Source organism: Cavia porcellus, unplaced genomic scaffold (genome assembly GCF_034190915.1).
Source record: "Cavia porcellus strain 051 isolate PalLab524CR breed Dunkin Hartley unplaced genomic scaffold, mCavPor4.1 scaffold_29, whole genome shotgun sequence".
In the NCBI taxonomy this organism is placed as follows: domain Eukaryota; kingdom Metazoa; phylum Chordata; class Mammalia; order Rodentia; family Caviidae; genus Cavia; species Cavia porcellus.
The window spans coordinates 5932795-5954267 of record NW_026947512.1 but is presented as its reverse complement, the minus strand read 5'-3'; the positions used below and the strand labels follow the sequence as shown (position 1 = coordinate 5954267).

At 39.7% G+C, this 21473-nt stretch overlaps 1 pseudogene; it reads right to left on the bottom strand.

Annotated features, from left to right (window-relative positions):
* Positions 1-17921: 17921 nt before the first annotated feature.
* Positions 17922-18022, bottom strand: LOC111758348 (U6 spliceosomal RNA; annotated as a pseudogene).
* Positions 18023-21473: the final 3451 nt, after the last annotated feature.

Below are 21473 nucleotides of genomic sequence, written 5' to 3'. Positions count from 1 at the left end.
AACTTCAGTCAGGGCAACCAGACAAAACAGTTTCCTTGGAACTTGGCTGAATTTGGTATTAGTCACATTTTGTAGGATATTGACAATGTTTTACATTTTTTACAGATTTTACAGATTTACTAATCAATCAAAAATGTTAATTCCTAATAGGTTTCAGACACTGCTTAACCCTAAAGATAGCAAGAAAATATTCTTTCCCTCATCTCATTTCACATGGGCCTCCTGTGGCTCTTCTACAAGCCAAACATAATCCAGCATACTCTCATTTTTAGTGCCCTTGCATTTGCTGTGCCCTCTTTCTGAAACACTCTACTCCCAAATACCCACATGGTTTGCCCTTGACTCTTTCAGATCTTTGCTCAAAACTTCCTTTGAGCATCCTACCAAAAACTGCGGTGTTATCTACACTTACACTCTATTGCACGTCTTCAGGACTTGTTGCCACCTGACATAGAAATATTTCACTCTTTTATTATATCTAGTCTAGGTAAGTTGCAGGAGCGTAGGCATTTTTTATTATCGCTATATGCCCTGTAGCTGGAACCTAGCTACATCTTTGTTGAATTAATAAATAGCAAATATATAAAAGACACAGTCATTGTTCTTTAAAGAGAGATTTACAGAGAGTAAGCGGATACAGGCAATAAAATATTGCAAGTGATCCGGACACCACACTAGGCAAGAGTAGTAGCATGGGCGAAGGCACAGTAGTGAAAAAATAGCAAGCAGTGTTACTTGTTTTCACTTAACAAGATTTAATGAGCAAGCAGTAGAAATGTTAGTTTTCCTGTCTTCCGCAGAATAAGCTAAAATAACATGTCTCCGGAGAAGCTCACACTACCCGAAGGCTGCATTATTTTTTGGAAATATTTAGGAGAGTAGTTATGTGTCAGTGTTACCAAATCAAATTAGTAGAATTTACCTGTGACACATTATTCTAAGAAGGTATGGCCTTTAACCCACTCTGTACGCACCTTAGCAGGAGGACTGTAGCACACAGACAGATAACTAGGTAGAGATATCAGAAAATATTATCTGTATAATCTTGATGCTCATATGACAACTTTCAAATAAAATAATCATCAGAATTTTATTACATGAAAAAAATGAATAACAACAGGAAAACCAGGGCTCTGACCTTAGGAATCTGTATTTTGAGCAAAAGTTAGTGGAAAAAAGAAAGATCACATCTTTAAGATCTCAGGAATAGTTTAGACATTCCCTAGTAAAAACTAAGAGGAAGGAAGTGATAACTTTTAAAACCATGCCAGAAGAGGCTGTTGAATGTCAATGGAGAACCCAAAAGGAGTAACAGAAACTTTGGGGAGTAGGTTTATGGATTTATAAACTGATTTTTCAGTAGTGTCTTGTGTAATGTTTTTAATCATAAAGGGATATAAATATAGGGGCAAATGGTATGTCACAAACAAAGTGAGATTAGATGATGAAAGCTTAGTGTAATTTTACCCTTCGGCACCAGTCCCAAAGAAGTTTATTGTGCTAGATAGAAGTTTTATTGTGCTAGATAGATAGACTACTGAACAAACCAGAAAACCAATACACTCAATGAAATGGGCATAGAAACTGATTTTTGCCAATTTTTATGACATTTTTATTGTTAATATATTATGTAGTACACAAATGGTGTTTTCATATTTAATAATTTGTTAGCAGATATAAAATACTTTAAAATTACCATGTTATTTTGATTTGTTAAAAATTAATCAACAATAAATTATCTTCCAGATAATGTAATACAGAAAAAAGTACAAAGGCTGTGGAATCTGATATCCTCCTTACCATCAAGTAACTTTAAATTTTATTTGGAGAAACAAAATTGGTACTCATGAAACAATTAAAATCTCAAACAAGACAGCAATATTAGATGATAAATCTTGTGGTACACACTGAAATCAAATAGTGATAGGTTTTTTTTTAAAGATGGACATCCTTCCCTATAGAAGTCCTCAATTGAGCATCATTATTTTCTAGGACAGGCCCCTCAAATATTAAGTGACTGCCCTGGACAGCATTTAAGTGCCTGACAAGTAGATTTAACTGCCAGATCTTCTAAACATTTGGGACACACTGTGCTCAGAATTCATTAAACAGAAAATAAAATATCAGTCACTTAAAAGAAGCTAATATTTAACTGTTCACAGTTGCAGCGGAAATAAAAAAATTAAAGGAAGTATCCCTGAATTTGAAATTATGAAACTAAAATTTTTCCTATCAATATAATTTCAAGGTTTCGGAAGCTAGTTTGAATGATAAAGATCCCAGAAAGTAAAACCATACTTAATACATGCGCCCTTATAAAATATAGTTTCTTTACGTAGAAAATGAGTCCTGCGTGTTTGAGTTTTCTCTTTGGTTTGTTCAAAATTTTAGCTACCCCGCATTTTGCCAAGCACAGGTGGAGCGGAAGTGTAATATACAAACTGACCAGATGATGGCAATATAGAGCTAGGTTTGTGTTCTACCGGTGTGAACCTCTGGATTACTGTATTTGTGCCCTTCCAATCCATAATACTCAGAAAAGACAGACCTTGCGCTTCATGTGCCAAAATGAATGGAACAATTGTTTATGTGGCTATATCATTATTTCAAACAGCAACCTAATTCTAAGTGTGTTACTTCTTTAGACTTCTCACCCCAAAACGGAGTAAAGAAGAAAATGGTCTTTGTGAAAATGTGCGTGGTTAAAAGAAAATGTTCTGATAAATACCCTCATTATTCTGAATGTTGCAATAAGGAATAAAGGCCATACAGTGTAGACTTAGATAAATTTAGCCCTGCACCTACGTTATTGCTCCTTTCTCAGTGTTGTTTGCTGTTTACATTTTCTTTTCTTTCTTGTGAGTTAACATTTCTGCCATTCCTGAGTTCTTAAATCTCCTCCTAAATATTCCGGGAAACTTCAAATTAAAAATTGACTTTGTAAAATGCACAATAAAAGATAAAATGTTTAGCATGTGTATCTTGACATGTTTATTAAAGTTTAAAAGACAGCAAATGAAAATGTGCCAAAATTAAAATTTTTCATTTGCTAAGTTTTCTTTCAGCTGGCATCATTGAAATATCTGTTCATTACTCATATTAATGTCCACAGCTGAGCATCACCCTGGAGAAACCATGACTTTAGTTTTGTAGCACTGATGCTTAGAAGTGTTGATTAAATTTAGCAACCAGGTGCGGTGGTGCACGCTTGTAATTCCAGCAGTCTGGAAGGCTGAGGCAGGAGGATCAAACATTTGAGCCCTACGTGGGCAATTTAGCAACTTAGCAAGAGTGTCTGGGGGAAAAAAAAGAATGAAAAAGGGGCAGGGAAGTAGCTCAGGGTAAAGGCCCTGTGTTTGGTCCTCAGGGTTTGTGTGTATGTATGTGATCAAAGGAGGATCAGGCATACACAATCAGATGTAAACAGTTTTTTTATATATTTCCTTAAAATATGAAAAAGCATTCAAATAGATTTGAATGAATTAATTTTTCCAAAAATGTCTTTAGATCAAAACAATTATTTTTGGTCTTCTTTGAGACAGGATTTCACTATACTGGTTTGAACTTGTTTTGTGATCCAGGTTTGCAGAAATCTTCCTGCCTCAGACTCCTGTGTGCTGGGGTTACAGGCATGCACCTGGCCTAAAAATTAAATTATGTACTTATTTTTCTGGTTGATGTTTGATTATAAGCTTTAACGTCCATATATTCACATGTCAGGTGACTGTGAAGATCATTAAGACACTACTGAGCTACAGAATTAAACCTCTTTTCCCTCCCCAAAATGAGTCAAGAAAAGAGTAACGTTTTTCTGAATGCTTCAAATATGGCTCCATAATAGTTCTATAAATGTTACAACAGAAATACCATCACACATTTACACATAAACACACAACACTGGATACTTTAACTGGTCTGAATATTGATGTTTCTGATTTTTTAGTGACAGTTTCTTTTTCATATATACACATTTTCATGTAAACAGAAAAAATTGGCAGAATCATAAATTATCACTCAAATAACTACCTCCTAAACTCAAAGATTGTTTATATTTTGCCATATTTCCTCTACCTCTTGATCCTTTTTAAAGGACTTTGTTTTTTGGGTTTTGGTTGTTTTGTTTTGTTTTGTTTTTTTGACTGTAGTGGTTGTTTTGTTTTTTGAGAGCCTATACTGGTCTGTTCTTTGTTTTATAAGACCCAGCCTGGCCTCGAATGCAGAGTGATCCTCCTGCCTCACCCTCCCAATTGCTGGGATTACAGGTGTGTGCAACCATGCCTGATTTAATGGACTGTTTAAAAACAAAGCCAAGTGTGACAGTGTATACTGTAATCTCAGTACTGTGAGAGGCAGAAGGATCATAAATTAGACCCCGGCCTGAATAATTTAGCAATTTAACAAGATCTGGTCTCAAAAAAAGGGGGAGAGGGGAATGTGGCTCAGTGGTAAGGCTCTGGGTTCAATACCCAGTACAGTTCTGCAAAATATAACAAACAAAAAATAAAAGTAAGATGCAGATGTCATGATACTTTAACTCCAAATATCTTTTAAAAATAAATTCTACTATAAAAGCATAATACCATTGTTGTTTCTAAGAAGACTAACAAATATCACGTAGTATGTAGACTTCTGCATTCAAATATTCCTTTAAAAATCCTTAAAAAATAATACACACACACACTTGAATTATGTAAGTCTAAACCATGTAGATGTACATACCACATAATTCAAAGTTAGATATAAAAACCAGATCTTGAATTCAAAAGCCTTGGTCAAAAAACCAAAAATCAGATAATTTTGTAGGGAATGTGAAAAAGTAGCAAAAATTTATTGACAGTTTCCCACATCTTATGGCCACTTCCAATTCTACGAGCATACAGAAGCTTCAAAGGCATGGAGCTTACATTTGTGCTTAGTATAACTAAAAACATCTCCATGGAAAGCTCTTAGAATTCCTCTTTTTAACTGACACTTTTTAAAAAATGATCCAAATAGCCATAATTTCATATAAATACCCAGAAGATATAAGTGAAATGTACTTGTGATAAAACATTCATCTGAAATATGTAATTTTTCCTTTTCCACTGTTAGTAGTAAAATATGTCTGAGTGATGGGCATCTTACCTATGGCATGCTTTTATGAAAGGATCATTTTTAAGCAGAGGTGATATCTGAGCTATTCTGGGTATATTGAATGGTCACACTATGTTGCTTTTAATAGAAAAGTCTGTTTATGTTGTGTTTCATTCAGTGCATGGTGCAGAGCAATTTGTTTAGGGAGAAATAAGACAGAGGATGATGGGGCAGGGAAGGAAAAAATTCTTGAGTTGTGCACAGAGCCACACGGTGATTGGGAGACAGGACAGACGAACATGAAAGATGTTATAAAATCTAACGCTAAATGAGTCATTTGGGTTGTTACTGTTACAAGAATTAAAAAACGAAGTTGATGAGGACTGGATATAAGAGACGGGCTCCTGTGCTTCTTGGAAATGGGAGTTAGGGCCTGGAGTGGTCAATTTGACAAGGAAAAAAGAAAGAAGAGGGCATTGGTGGTGAATGCAGCCTGTGAAAATGCCGTCCCGGCCACTCGCAAGGTAGTAGGCTGGGATGAGGGCAGGAAAACAAAAGACAAGGAGTGAGATGATAGAGCCACGCGAGAGTGCATGTCGAACTTTCTAGGATAAAGGAGGCCGTGCTCTTCCTTGTACTCCACCTTGCCCAGGAAATGATTTTAGCAGCCGTGGCAGTCACTACCCAAGTGTAGAAGTGTTGGTGACAACTGTGAGTATATATTGGCCTTTTGAGGAGCTGAGAACGGGAGGAGAATGGATACATTTGCCATTAACTCTCTGGCTACAATGCATTTAGGTGGCATTCACTTGGCTTGGTGTTCATCTTTTTCCTTTATCCCTTGGCTCTTCGTAAAATCCTTGAAATTTCACCGCTGAGTATTAAACAAAATAGATTTTATTAACATTTGTCATAGTGAAGTAATTCATAGGTATCTAAAACATCTAGTGCAATCAGTTACTTAAAATAAATGTATTCTAGTTGCTTCCAGTTAAAACCTTTATAACCAATCTGGAGCCCAATCTTGGCTGACAACTCTACCCTGGGAGGTGCACACTCAAGAAAATCTCCTTTGGGGAGCATCATCCACCCCAGAACTCTGTTCCACAAACAGAGTTTGTGAATGTGCTGGATTGTTGGTTAGTAGGAGTTAATATGAAGAACTCACTGCTGATACAAATTGGGATAGGACAGATTATGTGAAAAAACCCTGAACTTCAGTGACTAACCCCACAAATCTTGAATTTTCACTCATACCGAGCTGCCTACTTAATCACTCAGGGACCAATTTAAATAGACATGATCCATCTTGATGCAGGCTCCCACGTGCCTACAGCAGCAGCAAAGGAGGACACGGCAAACTGCACTCAGGAGGGACGTGGGTCGCTCTGCACACATTTCTGTAGCCAAAGTAAGTCATGTGTCATGCCCAACTTCAACATGGGCAGCAAAATGCAATCTTACTGCGTTTCTGGAAAAGAGAGGAACGATCTTCATGACGTTCATACTCTCTTACTTTTCCCTCAGTTTTTCTTCCCTTATATTTGTGAAAACATATTATTTTATAGAAAACTCCCTCCCAGGGATGAAGAGTGAATGATAAGATGAGCTGCCTTGTGCACATCATGACTTTGAAATTACTTAATACCTTGATTTTTGGAAGGAGAGAGGAGTTGTTGTTTTTGTTTGTTCATTTTGGGTACAGGGATTAATCCCAGGGCCTTTCCACTGAGCTACATCCTCCAGCCTCTTTTTATTTTTTTTGAGACAATGTCTTGCTAAATTGGAACACTGTACGGGCTGGGTTTGAACTTGTGACCTCCCAGAGTGCAGGGATTACAGATGTGTGTACTACCCACAGTTCAAATTACTTAGTAGTTTGAAAGGCGATTCTATTACTGTTTCATAGAACTAGACCATGACTTCTGCAAAGATAGCCCAAATCAGAGACCATCTGTGGTTTATGGAAAATATTAACTTTAGTGACTGTAACTGCACTGAGTCACATGTCAGTAACACCTTCTTTTTAATGGAAACTTGAGACAGTTCTGGATTTTCCACCAAGTCTGCTGCAGATTAGAGCTGAAGGCTTGCCTCCAGCACATTGTGCTTGTGCAGGCATGGTTCAGCTATTCCCAGTGCATGGGAAGGATAACTGTGTTTCCCACTGTGTCTCTTAAACTTCAGCTACTGGCTGAGCAGTGGACAGTGTGTTACACATTGTCACCTTCCAGCAGGGTCACTTGAGGGCTCTCTGTTTTTACGGTGGGAATGACAAGCGTATCTTAGCAGTGCGGAGGAGTTAGTTATCTGATACCACAAAGGGCACTGGCCTTGACATCAGAAAAGATTTGCATAGCTTTGCCACCCACGGGAAGGGGATATGTCTAATTTGTTTCTGCCTTTAAATTGATTTCCTGCTTTATAATTTTACCACTTGCCTGCTTTTAATTTCTCTACATGAAATGCCTTAAAATGTTGTTATAGGGAAGGTCATGACTGGAGAGTAGGACAATCACACTTTGTGTCATTTTCTGGCACAGCAGAAGTCATATCTGTCCTATTTGTCATTGAAATCCAATAATGTGAGATTGGACTTTATACATGGTGCTCATTAAATATTGTTGAAGGAGTGAGTGACAGAGAAAACATTATTGGCTCATCTATTTGTGGTAGCTCTCTATTTTAACTTTGATCAATGGCAAAAAAAAATTTTATCCAGTAGACTAGAATGAGAGACACAAAGACCTTTACCTTGCTAAACTAAGTTTGTTAGTCCATAGTTTTGGTCTCCAAATATTTTACTTGCTGGGTCATTTGTATTGTCTGTTAATTTCTAGTCTTATCTATCAAATTGAACTGTTGGCTTTTCTCAGAATAGGTATGTTCCATTACTATGAGTTGAATTATGTCCCTTTAAGAAAGTGGTGACCACTGTTAATTTCCTATTATCTTATTTTGAATTCTTGTATTGTTTTCTTAATTTTATTAGGTTTGTTTGTTAGACAATTCTTTGTTAGATTTTACTGTGTCTGATAGTATGGGCAGCTATATTGAAGATAACGGGATGTATTATGGTAACCATTGTCGATTTCCTATTATCTTGTTTTGAAGTCCTATAATGCTTTTGTTCTTTTGTTTTGACTGATTTTATTCTGTTTTGTTTTATTTGACTTTATTATGAATGACAGTATGGACAGCTATTTTGAAAAAAAAAGATATGTTGACGTCTAACCCCAGAACCTTAGACCATGATGTTACTTGGAAACAGGATCATTGCATATGTAATCAGTTAGGATGAGACCACACCTGACCGGGCAGGGCCCACAGGGAACGAGACACACAGAGAAGGCTGTGTGGCTACACAAGCAGAGATTTGAGGGCACAGCAGAGGATGCGGAAGACTGCCAGCAAGCCGGGAGCCAGAAGAAGCAAGCAGGAGACTTTCCTATCCTTGCAGAGGGAACACAGCCCTGCCAACACCTTGACTTTTTATTTCTGGCCCCCAGAACCGTGAAACAATAAGTATCTTTCTACAAGTCACTTCGTTTGTGGTACTTTTGTTAGCTTGACCCTGGAAAAGTGGTATGTTCCTGAGGTCGCTGGTTTTGCCTCCTCCATCTGATCCAACCCCTTGTCCACTCAAGAATCTCATTATCGAGTAAAATGTTTAAGTCCTCTTCAACATATAAGGCTGGCTGATTCCTCTCGCTGCCTACAACACGTGTTTCTATCATGGAATGGATAGGGATGAACTATCAGCAAATTCTGAAGAGCCTGCCTTAAAGGTATCATGTTTAGAAGAAATAAAACAAATCAATTAAAAGAGTGAGTTAGAGGAAAAGTATCTGATAGACCGAGACTCTGTAGGAAATAAGGACAGGAGGTCAAGAATACAGAAAATCCTGACAGGCAACGTGAGGGTTTTGGAAGAGCTGCCTGCCCTGCTAAGCAGCGTGACGCTTCCTGTACATGATTATGAGACTATCATGAGGAAACCTGGTGCAGTGGAAGTAAATAAATGGTTAAAACCAGAGTCCTAAAGGGTCCAATAGTTGGACTTTATTGAAAGGAAGCTCTGGCAAGGAGTTTAGAGAGGATCGTGCCACAAAGGATGAAGTCATGGGTTAAAAGCTTGGAGTAGTGCATGAGAAAGTAATGGATCCAAAGTGGATCCAAGATCTAAATACTAAAACCGGAACAAATCTCTGGAAGACAATATGTAAAACTTTTGAAGACACTGATTTCAAAAACTATAGATAAAACCCTGATCACACAGAAACTACCACAAAGAATCAATAACTGGGATCTAATCTTATTTAAAAAAAACTTTTGCACAGCAAGAGAAACTACCAACAGAGTGAAAAGATAATCCACAGGGTAAGAAAAAATGTTTTCCAGCTGTTCCTCAGATAAAGGATTACTATCGAGAACATATAAAGAACTCAAAAAAATTAGTCCTTCCAGATTTAAAGACTCAGTTCAAAAATGGGCTTCTGAGATAAACACACACTTCTCAGCTGAAGAAATACAAACGGCAGATAAATAAGTGCAAGACGTTCAGCATCACTGGGCATTTGAAAATTGCAAATTAAAACCACACTGAGATTTCATCTCACCCCAGAAAGAATGGTTATTATCAAGAAATCAGCCAACAACGAATGCCAGAGGGTCTGCGGGCAAAAGGAACCCTTCTCCATTGTTGGTGGGAGTGTAGACTGGTGCAACTCCTGTGGAAATCAGTGTGGAGATTCCTTAGAAAACTAGGATTGCAGGTCCCATTTGATCCAGCTATTCCTCTTCTAAGTATCTTCCCAGAAAAGTTAAAAGCATCATACCATAGTGATATATGTGTACCCAATGTTTATAGCACCACAATTTGTAGCTAGATTTTGGAAACAACCTATATGCTCATCAACTGAGGAATGGATAAAAAAGATGTGGTATTTTTATACAACGGAGTACTACTCAGCCATAAAGAAGGATAAACTTGAGACTTTCTTAGGTAAATAAATGCAACTCGAGACCACATTCATATGTGAAATAAAGCAGATGCACATGTGTAAATATATATTGTCTCCCTAGTGTGAGAAGCTGAAAGAGTAAATACAATCCAAAATGTAGAATAGATGCTGTAAAATGAGAAGAAACTTCAAAAGGAAAGAGAAACTGGGATGGGGGAATGGAGAAAAGAAGGAAAGGAAAATCAAAATAATAATAATAATACACAATGTATTAACCATTGTTATCCTCCTATTACCTTGTTTTGAAATTCTATTTTATATATTTTTTCTCTTTAAAAGAAAGTTAGTGCAAGTGTGAATGCACTTTAATAAAAAGAAACAGACCGGGCTAGGGTGGAGAGAGGAAGAAGACAGGCAAGGAGAGAGATCTTCTCTATGTTCCTGTTATTTCTCTCATGAACTTTGTTCACATCGATTAGATGATAAATTATGCAGAACCATGTCAGCTGACATCCACGGCCTTGCAGTGGAAATGATGGATGTTTTGGTGACCCGTGTAAATTTGTTTGGGTTGAGAACTCTTGTTGCAGCCTGTTGCTTAAATTGTTCTCTCTACGCCTACCATGAGAGGGATACCAGGCCCGGCTGAAGGAAGAAGCGGCTGTTAAGCAGAATCAATACACACCTCTAATGTGGTGCTTATCACTGGGTGCTTTAAATATCTTTATTGAAAAAACCTGTGAGTAGCAATCAATTCAATAAGAGTAAGACCAAAGGGATACACGCGGTGTCTCAGATGGAGGGAGGCAGGAGAAGCAGTGGGAAAGAAGCAAGGCCTGTGGGGAGCCCCAAGCCGGGGGCCTCTGCACTCTCGGAGGAGGGCTGGGCCAGGTGGCCACCGCTGAGCACTTGGTGCATCCTCACAGGGGTTTGTGCAGCGTGAGGGACAGGAACAGCACGAATGAGGGCATCCCAGGCTCTCAGCACGTCAGGCCTCAGCACATCGGCAATCTCAGCAATATTTGGGCAAGAGAGCATTTGTTGCTCGCAAACAGTGTTTACACGATTATTTAATTTGTTGGGATTTATATTTCGAGGTTTTTAATTTAAAGTTTATAGCTAGCTTACCTGTTTCTCGCTGCCTACAATTTTACAGGTTTCCATCCAGACTGGGTGTTTGCGGTAGAGGAAAGCTGGGGCCCTGGAGGGCCGAGGTCAGAGTCAGAGCACTCAGTTCCAACAGGAAGCTGCAGTGTGCAGCTAACGCTGGGGAGGAAGACGAACAGTAAGAGAGGACAGAGTGAATGAGTGGGAAAGTGGTAGGGACTGGATGGAGGCCTGCAAAAGCTCTCAAGCTACTCCTGAGGATAAACTGGGTTTATTTATTTAAGAGGCAGGAAACGAGGGACGGCAGCTCTGCAGCTCTTGCTGTTGATGGAATGGCTCACCTTGGAGAAGGCCTCATGGGCACAGTGGGAAGACTCAACCACACCTCAGGACAAACTCATCGCCTGGAAAGAGCAAGAGTCTTGCTCCTGCCCAAATGTGAGGGCGGCCAGGGGCACAAGGAGCTGCCCTAGAGGCAGGCAAGAGTCAAGGTAGTGGCCACCATGGCGGGGAATATCATCTGAGGGGTCTTGTGAGTCATTTCATGGTAGGTGCTGGACAGCCAATCAGGAGACTCAGTGTTGCCCTGAACACAAGAGCACCCTAAAAGATTTGGTTCCATTTTGAGCCAAATCACTTTCGTACTATTACGAATTTGCATCTGGTTTATATCTGAGGCTAGATGCAAAGCCTGGGGAGACTTTCCTGTTGCTTAAAGGAGAAGAACCACAGCTGACACTCAGTAAGCCAGTCTTATAAGCTTAGTGGGTAAAAACTAATTAGAATGCGCTAGAGGGACTCTAGGTGAGTCACCTAATGTAATCAAAAGTGATAAACTACTACTGGGCAGAGAGCCCAAGGAAGCTGTCCTATCAATTCTCAGCTCTGGTTTTATTAGCTCAGTAACTGAAGTTATTTCTGGCCTGCTTTTATCTCTGATGATTGTGAATGTGCTAGGGCCTGGTTATTACCGAGTCCGTTTTCCTGAGGCCCTTGGCTGCTCACTGTGGGAACGCTGTTACCCCTTTGGAGCATCTGTCACCGTGGTCTGAAATCCTGCTTCCTGCTCAGTCTTTGCTGCCTGCTCCCTTTCTTCCTACTTAACGGTAGCCAGAGCTCAGGCCTAGCCGGCCTCCTCCCTGTTCCCAGCATCACTAACACAGAGCAGTCACACATAACAGACTTCTCGAAAGGTGTAGCGGCTAATGGAACAGACAGAGCTACTATTGCCTGGAGCAAGAAATGATTTCAAATGCACTATTAGACATCATGGTTCCTAGAAATGCACTGGCTTCTCCCTCCATGAGGAATTTCTGTCTGTCTTGTCTCTGCCTGGCACCCAGGGGACTCCAAAGCCAGAAATTGCCTGAACAGAGATTAAGAAATATCCCGTCTTTGTATATGGGTGCAATTACAATTACAATTGCAATGCCGGGTCTGCACTAGCTGCTTCTATGATCTCATTTAATCCTTTCCGCATGATACTTTGCAGCAGATACTTTTGCAGGTGAGGAACTGGCCAGGGACCCTTGGTTGAGATTTGAACCCAGCTCCTTCTGCTCCAAGTCCACAATCCTTACTTCTGTATTTATTGTCTCCCTGTGTAGCCCGAGTCTTCACAGATTCCTTAGGTCATCAGAGTTTAAATCTATTACTGTACTTACCCCGGAACTCAGCAAAACTTTCTGCAGAGTCAGGTAAAAATTCCCCTAATATTTTCTTCCATGCAATTGGATCTTTTCTGCAAGAGCTATCTGGCAAAAAATGGCCCCACCTCGCCTGAGATAAGGCTCTTATCCCCTCTGATCTGCTTTCCCGAGTCGGCTCCTGCTGCCTCTCCTGGATAACTTCCTGCTCTCCCCATTCCCCCTCCCCTGCCCCCTTTTCCCCTGCTTTGTCAGCTCTTCTAGGGAAAGAGCCTTATTTTTAACCGGAGCCAGCACCATTTGCCTCACTTCCCTCGCGCAGCTGGTGGATCAGTCCCACTAAGGAACAGTAAGAGGAGGTCTCACCCCACCCTGCACCTCTCAGGTGGCAGGAGGGCCCCCCAAGCTGGAAAGCTGTATTTCTTCCTCTTATCTCCTTGGCCTTCTTGGAGCTGGGCTTGGCACTCCATTAAACTAGACTGCTCAGCCTCTGAATCCTCATAATTCTTAATTATGTCCTTGCCACTGGTTGGGATAAGTTACAGATAAGAAGAGGGAGCAGACATTGCGATGGAGCTCCACTGGTTTCCCTCCTGACCCTGCTCTGAGAGACTGGAACAGCATGAATTCGCAGCCCACCAGGGCCCTACAGCCAGAGGCTGGCCAGCCAGAGCAGCTCTGCGGCCCTGACCAACAGCTCTGCCTCCGGGCACTTGGCGATTATGAGTTATAAAACTATCCAAAATGACAGAATTTTATTGAGTACCTGTTTGGTGTAAGGTACACCAGCAGGGAAATTCGAAAAACAACAGAGAAGAAAAGGTGTGTCTTCACTGACGATGCTTCCAGTTTGTTTCCAGAGACAGGATGCAAGCCTGAGAGGACATGCCAGCTCATTAAGGTGGAGGGCAGACAGCGCAGGCTTCAGGCCTGAGGCAGCACTGACTTGGGAGAGGAAGGCAGGACCTTCTGCGGCAGCTGAGGCTGCAGTGCCCCCATGGCTCCCTCAGCGGGCCAGGAGGGCTGGGGAGATGGCACGCCGGCCGTGCTTGGGGAATGGCAGAGGGAAGGCGCAGGGACCAGAAAGCGGGTGGCGTGCAAGGGCCAGTGAGTCACCCGCTTGGCTTTCTGTACTCTACAGCTGCCACATAATAATAGGCATATAACAGGTTATTAGTTTTTCTTTTTTTAAAAAGACTTCAAAACTAAAGTAAGAGACTGAAATTCTCAATTTAGAAAATATTCCTGTGATGTCAGTGATTCCGAGGAGGTGAGAATTCCTGAGCCCAAGGTGAACTTGAATTGTGACAAAATTCTCACCCTCTTTTGCTGGAAACCCCATCTATTTAATGCTGTGTGGTTCAGGATTCTGTTCTTTGGAAGACCTAAAAATAACCCGGTCAAATCTTACCTCAATTACTAAGCACAGCATCAGCCATGATTCTGCCTCTGTCATAATTGATCATGAAATTTTCCACAGTCTTAAATACTTTATAGCTATCTGGAGCCAGGAAATGTCTCTATGAGTAAACTGATCTTGGTAACATTAATACACTTAGTAATTCCACATCAGCAGTTGGTGCAGTGTGCTGTGTTTCAGGATACATTTCTTGAAGATTAGAGAGCCGCTCTTGATTACTGCTGCCTAGTCTCTGCACATTTCCTGCGGTGTGCTCATCGCGGGGGCTTTTTGGGTTAGGCTCCTCACTGGGGTTGAGGCAATCCTGCTCCCAAGACAGAAGCAAGAAGGTTTTGTTTCATTTTTGTATCTTTTCTGGTATTTTCTATGATAGATGCACTAGTTTTTTTCCAGTACTTTTAATTGAGGAATACAAGCTGCCTCTAACTCAAAACTTACAGAGGGATTCCTTCATTTATCAGCTTTTAAAAAATAATTTTTAACGAACCTACCTTTCCTAAACTGTTACTATATATTTCCAACATATTTAGAAAGTCAATCTTCCTTCCTTTCATGACTTTAGGGGAAAAAAAAAGCAAAACAAATATCATCAAAGTACTGCAGGAACAATTACTTGAGACATTGTGTTCTCTTAGTCACAGGCGCAGACTAGGAAAATTTCAACTAAGCCTCTCTTGCATGTATTAAAATAGCCTTTTTCCCAGCTCAGAATCACATTTCAAAGAGTGCCTAGGTGCAAAACTAAGCCAAATACTGTGTAACACAGCCACGAAGCGCCAAGGGTAACAGGCTGTTTTCCATCTTGCTTCAAACAACAGAATGCAGCATGGAGCTATGAAGATGCACAGAACTGGTAGTGAGCAAACCTGGGCTCCAGGGATCTGGGTAACCTTGAATAAATCACCAACCCCAACTGGGAATCTTCATTCAGAAATTGGAAGAAAAGACCTACCTAGTTGTGCCTTGACACATAATGAGAAAAGGTATGCAAAAGCCCTTACAACTACAGACATTTTCTACAACACTTAAAGAAATCATAGAGGGGGCTATTTGGGTAAAATGAAATATGTGCAAATCTTCTTTTCAATAAATGACTTTTATATCTACCACTTATGTGATTTAAATTCAGCAATTAGGGCATCACTAATTAATATCCTAAGAAAATAACGTTACACTATTAATATATCTTCCAAATGAATCATGCTCTTTGTACTTGTCACTTGGGATTCTCTCCATGGAACAAGGGTATTCAAAAGACAAATTACCAGGAAGATAATGGGATGAGATTTTTCTAAGTGTCTTCTGTCCAGAGACAAAAGACATTCTCTGAAATACCTCTGATATGCCAGTTGAACACAGTGATTTATTTGACAACATAATACATTTTTTTTGCAAAGTAAGGAAATTGAGGCTATTGAGCAAGTTAGATGGGAAAGGTGTCGAGGGGAGGGTATAAGAGAAAGAGGAAAAAAAGAGTTTGAGAAAACAGACCAGAAAAATCATACCGTGCAGCTGCACTAGATATCTTTGGAATCACAAATTCCATTTGAATGGAGCACTTGACAATTCTCTGTCAACCTGGGAAGTCGTCTGGCTTCAGCCTAGCCCTGCCCCTTCCCAACTACTCTGCTGTCTTTTGAAGGCTGATCAATGAGAATGTCACAGAGCACTTTTCTAAGAAGGCCCCGATCTGTTATTTAGGAAAAAGAGAGCCTTTTGAGGAAAAGTCAATACTCCAGTCTGCCAGTGACCAGCTTGGCTACCCGCAGCACGGCATGTTCTAAATACCCAATAGGTCACTCTCCACATCTGGAGTTCATTCTCAAAGTGTTTGATTTCTAATTCATTTCCATTTGAGGCAAAATTGTTACAATAGTTGATTCTAATACACTGACAAATGTAACTCCAATTTAGCTAAATAAAATATTTCTGAGTCATTTTTCAATATTACTTAGCAATTGCCTTTGCCTAACTTACAAGAAACTCAATTAACCTGTCTTGATCACTCCCTGTGATAGCTACCACTGCCTCATTATATACATGAAGGATTTCACTTGGTGCATTCCTAACAAGCCAAAATCCAAAGTAACCCTAGGAATCCCCTTTTACTTCTATTCTTGGGAGTGAAATTCATGTAGCAGCTTGGGAGCCAGAAGAGCAGTGAGCTGCTGAGAGATCATTTTCTCTATCCATCGCCCTCCCTCATCACTAGCTGCTGGGATCTCATATCCACAAGGTCCAAATCTTTATCATCATTAGTGACAGCAATGACGAGAGCTGACTGACTTTTCTAAGAAAAAAGAAAACAATGAAATTTTTATTTGAATGAGACTTTGCCTAGCAGTAGGCTGTGCGTGGAGTTGCGACACGCTCCTGTCTTTTGTGTCAGTGGATTCTTATATCTCCCGAGCAAGTCTGGAACCATGGGGACCAGGGAGTTAACTGATGATGTTCACTGAAAGCTTCAAAGCTGAGGACACTTACTGCTTTCTATGAAGCGCCTTGAGTACCACCAACTGCCTTATCTAAAACTAATTTCTTAAATAATTCCTCTCCCTCCTAGGTCAGCTAACCAAAAACCACAGTGGCAGTTGCACAGGAAAATATCACTGAGAATTTAAAGCTTTTGTGGTCAAATAAAATGAAAATATTATTTTACCTATTTATTTATTTGACATTTATTGGCTACTGTGGGAGATAAATGGAGTATATCTTTCCCTTAGGAACTTACTATCTACTTGAGAAAAAGTAAACAATAATTGGAATTTAAGTATGTTCTGTGTAGAAAATTGGAGGGATAGGAAAAAAATACAAAAAAGAAAATTATTAACCTTTCACTAGGCTCCTTAGAGTGCTTTTCTTCATATCTTGATGTTTTAACAATAAACTTGTAAAGTATGTATGTATTCTTCTTCCATTTAACTTCATTTACTATGAGGATTGGGAAATGAAGCCTTAACCCCTCTATCAACTTTTCAACATATATGAAAGACAAGAGATTGATATCCTACAAGTAAGAGTTCTAAAAATTTAAGAAAAAAATAGAACATCTCAACAAAGATGGACAAAGAATCCCATGAATAGAAGTTGCCACAAATAAAAGCAAGTGACCAATAAACATACTGAAAGTTACTTTTAAATTGAGACATGATATTTAAATGTTTAAAGCATATTTAGAAATTCAACAAGTGCAAAATCTAAATGAATGAGATCAAAATGAATGAAAATCAAAGTGAGTACGATCTCATCTTCACCTATCAAAGTGGCAAACATTTTTACATTATGCAGAAAAGTGGATTTTTTAATGCTATTAGCAGAATATAAACTGTTACCACTTCTCAAGTGGGACATCTGGCAACATGAATCAAAAGTCTGAAAATCTGCTTGTCTTTCTCTACTGTGAATTTTATAACTAAGAAATAACCATCATAACTTCTATAGGGAAAACCTGAAATAATCTAAATGTTTTATAATATCTATTGATTAAACTATTATATATCCATCAGTAAAATATATGCAGAAATAAATATCTTGTTTTCAGAGTGTTCACACCATATTATTAAGTGAAAAAACCTGATCATAAAATTTATGTAAGTATGAATTCTGTTTTGTTCAAAATATATACATATATTTTGATATTTAAGGACTGTTATAATCAAACAAATAACTGGCTATTTTAATTTTTTTAATCTTGTTTTGTTCTTTTCTTTTTTTAACGTGGAACACTTCATGAATTTGCATGTTACCCTTGTGCAGGGGCCATGCTAATCATCTGTGTCATTCCAATTTCAGCATATGTGCTGCTGAAGCGAGTGTAACAATGGCTATTTCCATGCAATATAAAATACCCAAAGTTTATACTGTGTTCATGTATCACATTTTAAATTAGGAATGAATTCAATTATCGTAATTCTATTTCTTAGAAATAGAGATATAAAGATCCAATAGTCTGCGAAAGACCCTTCAATCTTTTCTGCAAGTGATGTTTTGATACCCCAACGTTTTGCAACTTGGTCAGCCATTATGTTATCATGTCTCAAATATCAAAGATGCAAGTAATAAACTGCCGTTTATTGAGTGCTTACTCTATATGAGATACAGATGAAGAAACTGTGGTTTAAAGACACAATAAGAGACCAGTAAACTGAGTGCAGTGGTACGTGCTTACTCACTTACTCAGGAGGCTGATGTGGGAGGCTCACAAGTTCCAAGCTAGCCAGGATAATTTAATGTGACTCTATCTCAAAATTTTAAAAGTATGGGGGTGGGGCTGAGATACAGTTCAGTAGTAGAGGGCTTGCTTACTACACATGAGGTTCTGGGTTCACGCTCATTGTAGCAAAGGGAGACCGGCACCTAATGAAGGTAATGAGACTGGCTCTTGAACCTGACAGTGTGATTCTAAAGCCCGTTCTCCCTGAATATGCACTTACTATACTCCTTTCTCCTTTCCAAGGAAAACCAGGAATTTATGCAGTTAGTAAAACCGGGCTTAATGAGTAAAGAAGAGGACTATTAGTCTTGCTAAATAGACTGGTGACTTTGATATGAGCTACTGTGAATTTTGGTCTCAGGACTGAAGAAATCACTCTGACTCCCCAGGTCACACAGCTAGTGACAGAGCTAAGGTTCAAACTCACTGCCTACTGCATCCCCAATTCTGATTTCTAAGGCATGAGGAAGGAAAAGATGTTTCCTGCCATTCAGTCTGGTCCTCCTGGCTCTCCATCATCCAGCTGCAGGCCCCTTTCTCAGCCACACAGCCTGTCCAGCACCCTCAAGCATCCTACTACATCTCTAAGTGTTCTAGCTCAAGCACAGCCCACTTTCGCAGATCCTGCCTTCATCTTCCTCCCATCAGATATGTCACTGGATTATTATAAATCTGGTGCATATCTCAGTATCTCAGAAATTGATTGCGTTGTCTGTTGAGGTGTGGGAAATTTGTTCTTGGAGACAAAGGTCACAGTAAGAAATTATTAATGTTTCAAATCAGAAGTGAAAGAATCACACATATTTCCAAAGGAGGAATTTCTAATGGTTTTCTGAATGCACAAATGATAGCTTGTGTGAAGCTTTTAAAACGCCTCCGCGCTAATTCTAAAGGCCCGAGGTTTGTTTTCTTTGAGGTTTCTTAATGGAGTCTAAACACTTCATTGTGTTCAAGGGAGCAGTGAATTGAATATAAAGTGGTGGGCCTTAAAAGGGAAGCCAGTGAGTTGGATCACAATTTGATGGAGTGAAAACATGTTATCATTTTTGTTTTTCTCGATGGTAATTGAAATGCTCTTATGAGAGATGAGTGTGACCTCTTCTTAGATTGTTCCTTTTTTTCATTGAGGGTCACACTAGGAGGGTCATGGCGTTTACCACCTTCCAGCCATCAGGCACAAATCGCCACTTGGGGGCAGTGGATTGCCTCTGTCTCTGTCCACACTTGCCCTCCTGCCTCGGCTGCACAGGATTCTTAGGTTGTTAGCCTGGCTTCCAGTCTCTCTTATAATAAGATGCTTATTATCAGTCTCAGCAGTGTCTTTGAAAGAAAACAAAGGGCTGCATTCTTAACATATTTAAAAATAATCCACGGCACTCATAGTTTTTCAAAGAGCACCAGGAGTACTATCTCTCAGAAGAAGGTAGGCAGGGCAGGCATGATCATCATATTTTTCGAACAGACACCTTGGCTGGGAAGCATAATCCATGTTTATGCTTCTAATGGTTCTGAAGCAGCAGGTTCTCTGATTCTTTAGCCAGAACTCTTTCTTCTAATCATCCTGAAATAAGATCCAGCCTTTATTCTCAAGGAAGAGATCATTTTTTTAAATGAAGACATCAAAATGAAAAATAGCGGGAAAAATAATTCAATAAAAAAAGGAAATCACATAATCACATTTGTTTTCCTCTTTCGACTCATAAAATGGTTTCCATTTCTAGGAAGAAAAAAATCATAATCCCCTTTCAAAGTTGAATATAAATTCATTTAAACATGGGAACAAACAGTTTGTCGACATCCTTTCCTTACCCTTTCATCTTCACTAGGCAATTTAATTAATGCGCAAACAGCCTGATGGGGTATTTTTTTTCTGATACAATGGCACGAACAAGTAACATCAATCTTTGCACATAGCTCTTTGGCATGTCACTCTGGCTGCATTACAGAAACAGAAAAGAGTCGTATGTTTCCTGGAAAGTAATTATTGGCAGGGATCTACCCTTGGATAAATCCACAGAGCAAAAGTACTCAGGTGGCCCTCGCTCGTGCCAGAGCATGGGGTAGATGGCAAAGGTTGTGTGTGGAAGTTGTTGTGGTGGCAGGAGTTCCTGAGCTGGGGAGAGAGGACACAGCGAGGAGGTACAGATCCGTAAGAACAGGCTCTACATCATTCCTGCTTCCTCTGCTGCTGTAATGCATCCATTAGCCATCAGATGTACACTATTTACCGCATATACGACACCGGGCAAAGAGCTTTGCCTAGGAGCACGAGAAAGAAACTTTTTGAGGGATTTTTCTTAGATATATGCTGTTGATCAGCTTCCAATTCAAATACGGAAGTCATCTTTAAGAGAAATTATTTAACTTGTGCTTATTGAGCTTCTATTCTGTACAGTGAGGATGCTTGAGAAACTTTAGGACTTCAAATTGAAATATTGACATAGTGTAGTGTAGAGAAGTAGATTTTAGACCCGCTTTATTGACAGCATAGTCGAGGTTATACAAAAGTGCAAAAAGAGAGAGAGCAGGCGGCCCTGCTTTTAAAACTGCCCCAAAATCATACTCAGTGTTAAAGTCTGAAGCAACTAGAGACCCTTTCAAAGAACTTTCTGGAACCCTTTCCAGAGCTTTTAAAAAGTATTTGGCAGACAGGCAAACTCTCATTCTCCGGTTTTTAGTCCATCAGGCGTTTGCCCTGTTCTGCACATCAGCCATTGTTCTAAAAGACACCCCACTAACTACACTTGAATGACTCTCAGGGACTAGGTCAAACAGGACCCTCAAGCATGGTCAGCGCTGTGTAATCTGTTTGTGGAAATGTCCTCAGCATTGCGGTTGTGGATTCCATGTCCCTGTCCACTCCAGTAAGTAGCACACAACTCCTCTGTGGATTTTTCCTCCAATGCGTGGGATTGAAACCAGGGCCTCACTCGCTAGGTACTGCTCTGCTGCTGAGCAGCACATCCAGTGCTTTTAATTTTTTTGAGACGAGATCTCAAGAAGTTGCTTAGTCTGACCTCAAGCTTGTCATCTCCTCCTTCACTTCCTGA